Source organism: Delphinapterus leucas, chromosome 1 (assembly GCF_059928025.1).
Source record: "Delphinapterus leucas isolate spDelLeu-1000000601 "Yukka" chromosome 1, BTC_Dleu_Yukka2, whole genome shotgun sequence".
Classification (NCBI taxonomy): Eukaryota; Metazoa; Chordata; class Mammalia; order Artiodactyla; family Monodontidae; genus Delphinapterus; species Delphinapterus leucas.
In genome coordinates, this window is record NC_143129.1 from 45,454,885 (window position 1) to 45,468,216 (window position 13,332).

A 13,332-nucleotide genomic window follows, 5' to 3' on the forward strand; every position below is an offset into this window, starting at 1 on the left:
TCTTGCCCAAGACGATGAACCAAACCAAAACAAAAAGATACAAGATGATCTGAGATTAAAATATAAATTAAGTATTAAAATGCAAAACGCATAGAAGTTACTACAGGGATTCTAAATCACAGCGAAACAGGAGCATTTAAACACTGCACTTATAAGATGGAAACACAGAGAGATGGATCACACTCAAGCTGAGCCCTGATGAAAGCTCATCCCTCATTTACATTGGTCAACTAACACAGAGCTGAGATAACAACTTACTTGCAGGTGCTAAGAGTACCACTGGGGCAGGGACAGAATGAGGACCTGTGACTTTTTATTCTGATATCTATGAAAAACTAGAAGAAGATTACTTTTAAAAAAATCTAGGGCTTCCCTGGTGGCGCAGCGGTTGAGAGTCTGCCTGCCGATGCAGGGGACACAGGTTCGTGCCCCGGTCCGGGAAGATCCCACATGCCGCGGAGCGGCTGGGCCCGTGAGCCATGGCCGCTGAGCCTGCGCATCAGGAGCCTGTGCTCTGCAACGGGAGAGGCCACAGCAGTGAGAAGCCCGCGTACCGCAAAAAAAAAAAAAAAAAAAAAAAAAAAATCTAATGAATAAAATGCACAGGCTAAAGGCTTGAATTTATTTCAAAGAGCCAAGAAACTAAATTAGAGAAGCCACGAAGTGATTTCTAAGAGAATTCCAAAAGGAGATTAGGAGGCTATCACCTCAAAAATCAGGCAGAGAACCTCAGAGGGAAAGGAGAACACAAGAGATCATCTAGTATATTCTCTGTCCTCAGGGGACGGCATAGCTTTCAATCCAGGAGAGAGATCGTCTGTGTTTGTGGAACCATGTTTTTAAACTGCGGGCTGACAGCAGCTCAAGTAAGTAATTTAGTGGGTCATGACAGTCAATTTCTTTTTAAATGAAAGTGAATAGAATCTAGTAGAAAACACGAGGTTGCATTTCATGCAGCAAGAGTTCAGTGCTGAGTTTTATGTATAATTGTGTGTGTGCACATGTGTTTATTAGTTCATAATACAGTATACATTGAGTCAAGAAAGTCTGAAAAACACTTTTCTAGAAAACTTTTATTAGAAAGGGTTTTATTTTTAACACATACTGAACACACTCAGTTATGAGTCCTGACCCTTTTCCTCATTTTTGGAGTCTGTGCTAAAATGAAACAGAGAATGGGGGTGGAATGTTAGAACTGGAAGGAGGAAACAAATGAGCAGAGTGTAAATGAGTGAACTGATAACAAGAGACTAGAGACCAAAGGAACGAGATGGATGAGTTCTGGGCTTTCTCCAAAAGCCTCCTGTTTTATGGTAACTAAGGGTTCCCTGGCTGTTCTCACTGGAGCACTGGGTACACAGTAGCTGCTCAATAGTTACATATCCTATAACCTTCTAGAAGCACCTGTATTCTCTCTGTGGTAACAGTTGCCAAGCAGTGTGACTGGTGCCTTTTAAATAATGTCAGTCTCCTCCTTGAGGAACTCCTTGCAGCAGCTCCTTGAAGGCTGGGCTCATATTTGATCCAGTGATGCATTCCCCACCTCTGTGACAGTTGCCTCAATAAATTTCAGTTGGATTGAACTGAAAGGCATCAAAGGACACTAAAGATCTAGTTCTAATAGCTATTGGATGCTTAAACCCTCTCTACAAGAACTAACTGATTTCAGTTCATTGAGCAGGAGGTACTCTAATTAGAGGAAAACAACAAAACTCTGAAGTTTCCAAGGGAAAAAGAGCGTGGACTCTCTTACACCTCTTGGCCCAGAGGTCAAGTTCATTCAAAGGGCCTGTGTTGTCCTTTTAAAGAATAAGAGTCTCTTGAAATGTCAAAGATTCTTTAGGACGTCAAGCTTGGACCTACTTTCTGGACCCAATCTGGCTCCTGGGGATACCTGCTTTTTCAAGTCTGGACAGCTTGAGGGCAGCAACCACTTTGAATCTGAAGCTGCTGAGCTATTTCAGAGGCCCCATCCACGCTGCTGGCTAGAGCTGGCAGGATGCCCAGGAGGGCCCGAGGCGGAGGGCTGGACTTGGAGAAGTAGTCAATTGACCAAATAAATCAAAATTGAACCAAGCCCTGGCTGCTGAGGCTAGATGGCACTGGTCTGAGGCTAGACTCCTTGGAAAGGCATATGGTGAGTTATCAGTGAAGGGAATGGGTGAAAGATGCCCTACACCAAAGGATCAAATTCAAATTCAAATAAGGAAAGCCCACTAGTCACTAGTGACTCTTCTTCCCAGCCAGGCAAATGTCCTGAGAGAGCCATCGCTAAAGGAAAGTCCTCTTTATTGGGGACACTGATAGTATTAAAGGTAGAGATCCTTTCCCTGCAGTGATACTAAAGCAATGGCTTTGCCCTTAATGTGTGCTGTTCCTTACACACAGTCAAATCTCATGTCTCTGTGGATGAGAAAGGCAAGGAACAGAATAATAATCCTGTCTGTAGAGTTCAGTGGACACTAGGAATCCAAAACTTATTTCGACAAACAGTTTCAGCCTCCATCCCCCACTGAATCTCTATCCCAGCCTCCCTCCCACCATCTGTCAGCACACACTGAAGGAATACAAAGCATCCTTGGGTTAACCTGAGTAGAATATGATCAAGAGGGCAAGTTGGCTCAGGGTCAGGGGAGAAAAGAGGCTGCATATCATATACTCTCAAATCAAGCAGAAACAAAGTTTAGGCTTTAGAAAAGAAATAGTATCTATGTCTTGATACTTGGTTTGAATCTCAAGTCTAACTTCAGTTTAACAATGTCTCCCTGCCTCAGTTTCCTAAGAAAGCACACCCAAAGATTAAAAAAAAAAAAAAGAAGCCCACAATGTCTAGCAGTGTCTGGCAACTGAACGGGCCAGCAAACTACATACTAACACTGGGAATGAAGTGATGCTAAATAGATCAGAGCAGAGGTTCTGGAGTCAGAGGGACCCCAGGATGCTGGCTCCATGGACCTCATCAGCTATGAAGACTTGGGAAACTTCCTCAACCTCTCTGAGCTGTCAGTGTCTCATCTACAAAATGGGGATAATAAAACTACTTCATAGGGTTACTGTAAAGATGAAGTGAGAATCTGTATGTAAAATGCCTGATACAGAATAGATGACCATAAATGATGGTTATTATTATGAGGGCCTGCCCCCTCAGAGAGGTAAGCATGCCCCCACTAAAGAGCTGTTCTGCAGCTGCCTCAGGCAACCAGATGAATCTCTCAAAGGCCACTGATGCTCAAATACCCACGTTCCCCCATGTCAGGCCTCCTCCCCCCACACTCCCTATTACAGTGCCTGGCACGCCGCCTCCCAAGTTTCCAAGTGAGGGATCTTGCAGTCCTCATCGACTTCCCTCTCCCCCCACAGCCAAACCATCGTCAGGTGCTGTTGATTCTACTTCTTAAATACGTCAACTCCATTTGCTTCTCTCCCTCTGCCCACCACAAATATTAGTTCGGGGCTCCACCAACTTGCCCCTAGATAACAGGTCTCCAGGCTCATCCCCCTACCCCGGCCTTCCCCCTTCAATTAACTCTGCAACTACAATTATCTTTCTAAAGTACAAATCTGATCGTGCCTCTCCCTTCCCTTCATCGGCTCCCCAAAATAAAATCCAAGTCCCTTAACATGGCTTCCAGAGCCTGCCATGATCTGCCTAGTGCTCAGAGCTCCCTTCCCAGACTCATCTCTCACCACACCCCTCCTTACACTGCGTGTTCCAGCCACACTGAGTACGCACACGTGTACAAATGAATCATGACTTCTCTCTCTCTCTGCGGTGATTTCACACATGCTTTCCCCTCTGCATAGAATACTCCTTTGTCCCTTCCCTTCACCATGTTAATTCATATTTATTTTTTAGGTTTCAATTTCGATGTCATTTCTTCCAGGAAGCCATCCCCAATACCTGAATCCCGGGTTAGATGTCCCTTCCACTGTATACAAATGTCTGCTAATTTGTTCACCTCTCCCCAGTAGAGCCCCTGTAGGACAAGATCCATTTCTTTCATTGAAACATCCCAAGTGCTTCAAACACTGCCTGGCACAAGACAGTCACTCAGATATCTGCTGGATAGATGTATGGATGCCAACCATTGGTCCTGCCCTGTGGAGCCACTTCTGGTTGAAGGCAGTAGCTAAACCAACCCCAGGTACCAGCAGGTTTCCATCCAGCAAAGGCAACACCTACCTAGAATGGCTACCACCTCGTCATCCTGGATCACCTCCAGGGAGCCGGAGACCACAAAGCAGAGGCTGTCGACACTCTCTCCCGCGTGGTAGATGAGGTCCCCTGGGGCGCAGTGCACCGTCTGGAACTCCATGGCCAGTGCCCGCAGGCAGCCATCGCTGGCCAGCCGGAAGGCCGGGTGCTCCTTGAACACCTTGCGGTTCAGGTGCACGCAGATGTCAGCTCTCATGTCCTTGGGGCAGATCTGCAGGACCTGGCCAAGCACGGGGAGAAAAAGTGTCAGGATCCTCGGTGTGGCCTCCAGCTCACTGCTTCGCAGGGCGGAAGCAACACCCACTAGACTAGACCATACTTTTCAAGGCACCAATGGACAAGACAGCCGCAGTGACCCCAAAATCTGTGCTAAATGCTCAGGACAGGGGCCTGAGTCGGGGGCTGGGAGTATGTTGGGACCCTTTAGACAGGAAATCCGGGAAGCCCTCTCTGAGGAGGTGACAATTAAGCTGACATCTACATAACGTGTCAGAAGGAGCCCTATGAAAGAAGAACATTCCAGCGGAATAGCCAAGGTTGTGAGGAGACCTGAGCAATAGCCAGTGTGAATGACGGGAAAGGTGGGCATGGGAGATGAGGTTTCAGGAGAACGTCAAGCACAAGAGCATGTGGAGACTTTTAAACTATGAAAAGATCTTGATTATGATACTGAGTGTAATGGGGACACATTGGAGGACTTGGAACAGAGGAGTGACAGGGCATCCTCTATATTTTAAGACGATCATTGCAGCTCCAGAGTGGAGTTAGAGGGCCAACTGTAGGCTGGCAGGAGTGGAGCCAGGAATCGAGTTAGCTCACTCCTGCAGGTGTCTAGGTGAGCAGTGAGGGGACTTGGACTGGGATGCTGGCAGGGAAGCCAGTGAGAAGTAATCAAATTCCGAATGTATTCTGAAGATACAGCTGACATGGTCTGTTGATGGACTGAAGGTGGATGTGATTTGAAGAAAGATATTAAGTAATATTTACTGAGCACCTCCTACATGCCAGGCATTGCTAGGCACTTTGGAGTCATTCATTCATTTCACACACATCTATGGAATACCTTATTGTATGCCGGGAATCATTCTAAGCTCTGAGGATGTAGCGTGAACAAAACCCCCTGTCTTTGTGTGACTTACTATCTAGTGGGAGGGGACAAATAAGAAGCAAAATAAGTAAAATTTAGAGGTTAGGGCTATTTGCAAATAAAAAGCAAAATAAGTAACATTTAGCAGTAAGTGCTAAGGAGAACTATGAAGAAAGAAAGCAGAGGGAAAGTCAGGAGAGTTGTGATTTTACGTTTTCAAGCTAATTGAAATCCTCACATAAACCCTATGATGTAAGTGCTACTACGGTACCATTTTACAGATGAGGAAACTGAAGTACAGGAAAGATCAATAACTTGCTCAAAGTTGCACAGCCAGGAAACTGCAGAGCTGGGCTCTCCAACTAGGTAGTCTGACTCCAGAGCCCAGTTTAGATACAAATCGCTTTCCATATGATAAAGCTGCCCAAAACAAAAGGGCTTGTAATTTGACTCTCAGCGTCTAGGAACTCAAGGCAAAATGGGAACTGTAAGAGGCCATGGGGGTCTCATATTCCAAAGAAATAAAAATTTCTCAGCCTTTCCTATGGAGAGAAATATTTCTCTGGACTAAATTTTTGCAAGAAATCATTCATAGCTCCTTACGTAGCAAGCACGAAGTAACACAAGAGGACACCTTCAAGTGTACTTTTCCAGAGAAGTCAGGAGTGTTCCTAAAATAATCCTTTCTCCTGTCCTAGGCTGTGAACAAAGCGGGGGGCATTAAATCAAACGTGTTAAGTGAAGACATTTCCTTGGGGTGCTGGTTACTTCCCCACCCCTGCTTCTCCGCCTCAGCACAGGACATTTGCCTCTGCATCTGGTGCTCACCTCCGAATTTGGAAGTCCCTCAGCCTCCTTCAAAACCCAGCTCAAATCTCACCTTGCCCAGGACAGCTCTGCTCCAATCCCACCCCTTCTGCATGCCCCCATGCTCTGCACTGGAAAGAGGAGGTCAAACAGTTGAAATCCCAGTTCCTTCCTCTCCAAGTGACTTAACTGCTCTACACTTCAGTTTCTTCTGTAAAAAAGCATGCTGCTAATGTTGCCTTATGAGGATTCAATGAAATTATATATCTACCAGTACACATCCTCAGGACAGCACCTGGCCCCAGTAAGGGACTCAATAAACGCAGGTCCCCGTCCTCTATGTGCCTCTGCGTTCTTGCTCTGGGGCTGTAGGATGTCAAGGAAGTGAGCATGCTCTCTGGGAGTGGGGATGGAGGACTGACTGAGGCAGAGGAAAACTCAGACAGCCAATGCTTAGGCAGAGCGCTCACTAAGTACTTCTCCTTCAGGTTCAGTAAAACAAGACTGCTGTAGAAATGCAGGTTTAAGTTGGATCCTCTTCTCTCCAAGCAGAACACCAGGGAGTGGGGAACACTTGCTTGTCATGTCAAAACTGTGCCCCGTGGTTTGAAACAAAGATTTGTTCTCTAGGTGATTTCACCTTTAAATATTTCCTTTCCCTTGGGCTGGGCTTTGCTGGCAGAGTGTGGAGATAATGCTTTATTCGTGGGCACTGTTCCAGAGCCACGGGAAAGCACATGTGGAGAGGAGAGGGCACTTGGAGTGGAGAAATTACACTCTCACGGCCATCGGCATCTCCATCATTCTTCTGTTGGCTTCACACTGGCGGGGGCTCCTGAACGTCTCTCTCTGAGGGGCGGTGTCAGCTCGAGACCCCGCAGCCTTCCCGGGCCACCTGCCCTTCTACTTGGTTTGAGGAGAGACCACTCTTGCTGATCTCTGAGGCTCTGAAGGCCCCAAGGAGCTGTCACCACAGAAGTTCATGGAGTCTCCCTTGGGGAGAGGAGGGGGGGGTGGTTAGGATGAAGCATGGATGCGAGAACAGGCTTTAGGATCAAGCAGATCTGGATTCAAGTCCTGGCTTCCACATGTACTAGTCGTGTGGACTTGAAGCTATGCTTCTTTCCCCAAGTCTTCTTCTTCTAACTTGAGTATAGAATTCTTCAGAGGACTCCATGAGCTGCTGTGTGAAAGTCCTGGTACGATGCCCGTCGCGGGACAGGGCTCAATGCATGGGAGCTGCCATGTCTGGCATTGTTATCACAGCAGAGCAGCAGGTCATCCTGAGGGAGGCTTTGAAGTCCAGGAGGTCAGGGCTAAAAGGGCCTTAGAGGTCAGCCTTATTCTTAAAAGTTATCTAGTTTCCATGTCACAGACAAGGAAACTGAGGCTCAGAGGGACCAATGATATGCTCAAGGTCATCAGATAATTACTGGTAACACCGGAGTTGCCCAGCACTCCCACCCTTCTATCGCACACACATCACCTGGTCATCATCGACCATTCTGACCTGGATTGGAGGGGAGGGAAACCAGGGAAGGGCTCAGAACCTTGGGACTGGCTTTCTCCCCAGGAGCTGCCTGCCAAGGAAAAGCGGCCGCCCCAGGCTGGGCTGGGCTCTGCACTGAGTGTCACAATAGTCCCCCTTCCATCTGGATCAGGACGTGGGGCAAATCCCAGAGCCCTCTGGGGAGATAGCAGGGAGGGGAAGAGAGGGCCAATGCTGATGGGTGCTGTCTCCCATGGGCAGCCACCCAGCCCAGACCTGCAGTGAGGGCAGGAAAGGGTTTCTTTCCCAACAACCAGATTTACAAAGGCATCCTGGCCCCTGGGAAAGGGAGCCCCAGGGCTGAGAGATCAAAGTTCCTTTCTGCTCCATCAGCTGCCAGGCACCCACAGAAGCTACAGGGACCTGGTTGAGAGAGCAGAGCAGAAACAACAGGCACAGTGGCGCCAGGGGTTAGAGCTGATCCCCAAGGCAGCTGAATTTGGCTTTGAAGGTGTCATAAGGTATTTTTGCAATCGTGATATCGTTCTGTTTGCCTCCTTCTAACAATGAAAGGTATCAGTATTCCCTGAGTACTTAAGGAATGGTGATTAAAGGGCGAAGTGCCATTAAAAAGACTTGAGAAGCAGAGAAAAACTAACCTAGGATTACATCTTTGCTCAAAGAAAATATTACAAAGGAGATCATTCATAAATGATTAATTGAAAGTCCACTGTATCTTTTCTCTATTCTTTCCAGTACCACTAAATTTTCTTCACTTTATTGAAATGCATCTAGAATAATGCAACTCTTGGAGAATGATAGATATTTATTGCCATTTCCACTTTACAGGTGGGAAAACTGATGCCTAAAAAGGAGCCTAAGGGATGCTCTGGTTAAGTCAACTGCTTATTAAGGCACAAGCCCTTGGTCGGTATCTCCCAGGCTCATCTAACTAATAGGACATTTGTTAAAAATGCAGATTTCCAATCCCCGCTCCACCCCATTCCTCCCCACAAAATTCTGATTCCAAAGATCTGGGATTGTGGCTGGGAATCTGTTTTTAACAGGGCCAAGACTAGAGTAAGGCAACAGCCTTGGACACAAAATTTAAGGAGATGCTAAAAACTCAGTCATCAAGATAAATCAGAGTTTAGGGCAATACTCTGAAAAATCAAAATTCATGCAAAAAATCCATGATGAACAAAATAGCGCAAGTTTGAATAAAGAGCGGATCAGCAGCAATGCTGTACCATCTTGGAGTCCGAGGTGAAAGGAAAATCAGTAACACTGGTCATCTCACCCTGGGTGGCCCTGATTCTTATCAGCATACCAGCCTGGGAAATCCTGTCCTAGACAGTTAGACTGCAAGTCCGTCTCTTCTCCAGAAGACACCCCTGCCTTTCCAATTTCTAAAATAATATCTCTTAATTGCCGGTTCTTGAGAAAGGCTGATCTGGAAGCAATCAAAATCTTTGGAGGTAGGACCTGGGATTCCAAAACTACACCCAGGAGAATTCAGATGCACAGTCAGGTGTGAGAAGCACTGCCCTAGGTGAGCCTCAGGTCTCCCTGGGAAAGCCGAGAGACAAGTGGTTTACCTGAGCCTGTCGCCTCCTTACCTTCTCTGTGTCGATGCCTCTGGACATGGACCAGGTAGACACGATGTAATCCATGACGCGCTCGCTCAGTCCCTTGGGAACCTGGTAGAGCTTCAGGAAGTCCCGGACGCTGTTGAGCATCTCATGATACCTGTTGGTGTTGGCATACATCTGCTGGAAAATGGTTGTCACATTCCCGAAGATGGTGGCATACAGAAGTGCTAGAGAAGAGAGGCGGAGGAAAAATACACATCAGTGGTCCGTGAGCTAGGGCCCAAGAACGCGCAGCTGGCTCAGAGCAGTCCAATGGTCAGAGCTGCCCACCCATTGGCAGATGCTTCTGACCTTCTCAGAAGAACCTCACCCCATGAAGCCTCTGGGAGTGGACCCAAAGAAAGAGTCTGCAAACACCAGGCCACTAGGACAAACTTGTGGGAGGCAGGGCTAGGGTGGGGCAGCTGGCATGACTGGGGCCAGAAGTAGGAGACAGACAGCAGTGGGGGCTGGGGACAGGACAGCTGGACTGCTTCACTGTATACGTTTTTTCACAAAAAGCTTGAACCATGCCTGAAGCCATCAGTCAAATGTGTTCTTATGTGCTCTGGACCAGCCCAAATCCAAACCTATCAGCAAGTCATCTTTTTAAAGCCCTGCTATGTGCCAACTACACTACCTGCCAGAGACAGGATGGGGAATGTGCCACTCAGTCCTGGTTCTCACACAGCAAACAACATAGCAAACAGACTTTAAAAATGTAATCACAAATAATTAAATAATAGCAAGTCTGCCAACAGCATTGAAGGATGTTATATCTTTGCTTTGTATTTATTGTTAAGGTGCATGTCAACACAACAATACACTTCACTGTGATGTGGCTCCTGGGGAAAAAAGCATGGCTTTGATATGAACAGAATAAAATCAGGTCCCCTGGAGATGTAACAAGCACCTACTACATGCTACTGCTGCTCCGCCTACATTAGTGTCATGAAGAAGGACCGTTACGTCATCATAAAACCCCACATTCTACACGTAACCCCCATTTGCCCTTGAATGCTAAGCTCAAGTGCTACCTCTTCCAGGAAGCCTCCCCAACACTCCTCCCCTCCACCTGTCCCCGTGAGGGTGACTGCAACTCCCCAGGCATACAGATCTTCCTCGATTTACGACAGGGTTACATTCCAATAAGCCCATCATAAATTGGAAATATCGTAAGTCGAAAATGCATTTAATACACCTAACCTACCAAACATCACAGCTTAGCCTAGTTACCTTAAACACGCTCAGAACACGAACATTAGCCTACAGTTGGGCAAAGTCGTGAAAAACAAAGCCTGTTTTATAATAAAGTGTTAAATATCTTATGTAATTTATTGAATCCTGTATTAAAAGTGAAAAACAGAATGGTTGATCCTTGTGATCGCGTGGCTGGCTAGGTGCTGCCGCTCACTGCCACGGCCCAGCATCACAAGAGCATATCGTACTGCATATCACTAGCCCAGGAGAAGATCAAAATTCAACATTGGAAGTACAGTCTCTACTGAAGGCATATCGGTTTCACACCATTATAAAGTCGAAAAATCCTAACTCAGGGACTATCTGTATTTCCACTGAGCTCGTGTTATAGACACCATTTTGCAATCATATTCTTCTTTCTTTGCCTGTGCCCTTACATTAGGCTTGAAGGCTGGACTCAGCTTTTCCTTGCCATTGCAGCCGGGGGAGCTAACACTATACGAGTACCCAATAAATATTTGTCATATTAGTGAATTTCACATGCTTTTGCTATGCCTGACTTTAAAAATGAGTTACTATATATTCACGGGACCAGCCGCTCCGCGGCATGTGGGATCTTCCCAGACCGGGGCACGAACCCGTGTCCCCTGCATCGGCAGGCGGACTCTCAACCACTGCGCCACCAGGGAAGCCCAAAAATGAGTTACTACTGACATACAATGAACTGTACATGTTGACGTATACAATTTGATAAGCTTTGACGTACGTATACACCCATAAAACAATCACCACAATGCAGATAGATAGTAACATATCCATCACCGCTAAAAGTTTTGTCATGTGCATTTATAATCCCTCCCCCTCCGCCTCCCATCTCCAACCAACTGATGTCTTCTGTCACCATAGATTAGCTTGCATTTTCAAGAATTTTATATAAATGTAATCAGACAGTATATATTCTTCTTAAACATCATAAAATACATTCATTTAAAATGTACAGTTCAATGGCTTTTAGTACATTTATAGAGCTGTGCAACCATTAGCACAATCTAAGTTTAGAATATTTTCATGCCCCCCCCCCAAAAGAAATTCCTATATCCATTTATCAGTCATTCCCCATTTCCTCCCTAATCCCCTAATCCTAGGCAACTGCAAATCCACTTTCTGTCCCTTTCGACTTCCCTTTTCTGGATATTTCTTATAAATTAAATAATACATGTGGCTTCCTGTGAGTAGCTTCTTTCACTTAGCATAACGTTTTCAAGGTTCATCCATGTTGTAGCATGCATCAGTACTTTATTCCTTTTTACCGTTGACTAATGTTCACAATATTATGGATATTCCGTATTTCATTCATTCATTCATCAGTTCATGGGCATTGGGGCCTTTCCACTGATGAATGATGCTGCTATGAACACTGCCGTGCAAGTTTTTGTATGAACATGTTTTCAATTCTCTTGGAGTAAAATTACTGTGTTATACGGTAACTATGTTTAACATTTTGAAGAACTGCCATAGTATTTTCCAAAGTAGCTGCACCATTTTACATTCCCACCAGTGGGGTATGAGGGTCCCAAATGTCTCCATAACCTTATCAACACTTGTTATTATCTGTCTTTTTGATTATTGCCATCCTAGTGAGTGTGAACTGCTATCTCTCTGTAGCTTTGCTTTGCATTTCTCACATGACTGATGATGTTAAACATCTTTTCATGTGCTTAATAACCATTGGCATGTCTTCTTGGAGAATGTCCACTCAAATCCCGTGCTCAGTTTTCAGTTGGGTTTGTCTTTTTATTATTGAGTTATAAGAGTTCTTTACATATTCTGGATATAAATCCTTTATCAGATACATGATTTGCAAATATTTTCTCACATCATGTCGGTTGTCTTTTCACTTCCTTGATGGTATGGTTTGCAGCATTAAAGTTTTTAGATTTGATGTAGTCTAATTATCTGTATTTTTTTTTTGTTTCCTTTTCTGACTGGCTTATTCATTCAGCATAATTATTTTGAGATTTATCCATGTTGTTGCATATAGCAATAGTTATTTTTTTTAAAAAAGTTTTATTTTAAAACAATTATAAATTCACAGAAAGCTGTGAAGATAGTACAGAGAGATTCCATGTGTGTACCCCTTAGCCAGTTTCCTCACTGGTTACAGCTTATATAACTAGAGCGTAATATAAAACCCAGAAGATTCACATTGCCGTAAAGTGTATGTATAATTCTGTGTCACAGTGTCACATGCGTAGATTCATGTACTGAGTACCACATTCAAAATACAGAACTGTTCCATCACCACAGCCATCCCCTTATACTACCCCTTTATAATCACTCCACCCAGAAACCACTAATGTCTTCTCCTTTTTTTATAATTATGTCATTTCAAGAACATTATATAAATAGGATAATACAGTATGTGACCTTTTGAGACTGGCTTTTTCCACTTAGCAGAATGTCCAAGATCCATTCATGCTGTTGCATGTATCCATAGTTTATTCCTTCTTACTGATGAATATAACCCATTGTATGGATACACCCCAATCATTTCTTTCAAATAATCTTACTCATGCTTGGCTGACAGACTAAGGGAGGGAAAAATAATAAAGGCATAGCTCTAGAAGGAAGGGAAGGAAATCTTCCGTTAAATCTGCCCAGTAGCACTGGACACGGCTGCCTGGAAAACCGAGGACACGAATCCACCCAACAAGAATTGCAAACAAGGATGGGAAAGAGGACTGCCAGCTCTGGAAAGGCGCCAGGAGTGGTGCCAATCTGAACAAAAGGAACCAGATGAAAAGCAGAAGTCGTCAAGCCTGAATAACGCAGACACAGCTCTTCTAAGCTCAGAAATAACCTCACACAAGACGGGATCGAAGCTGCTCCTCCAGCCCAGTAA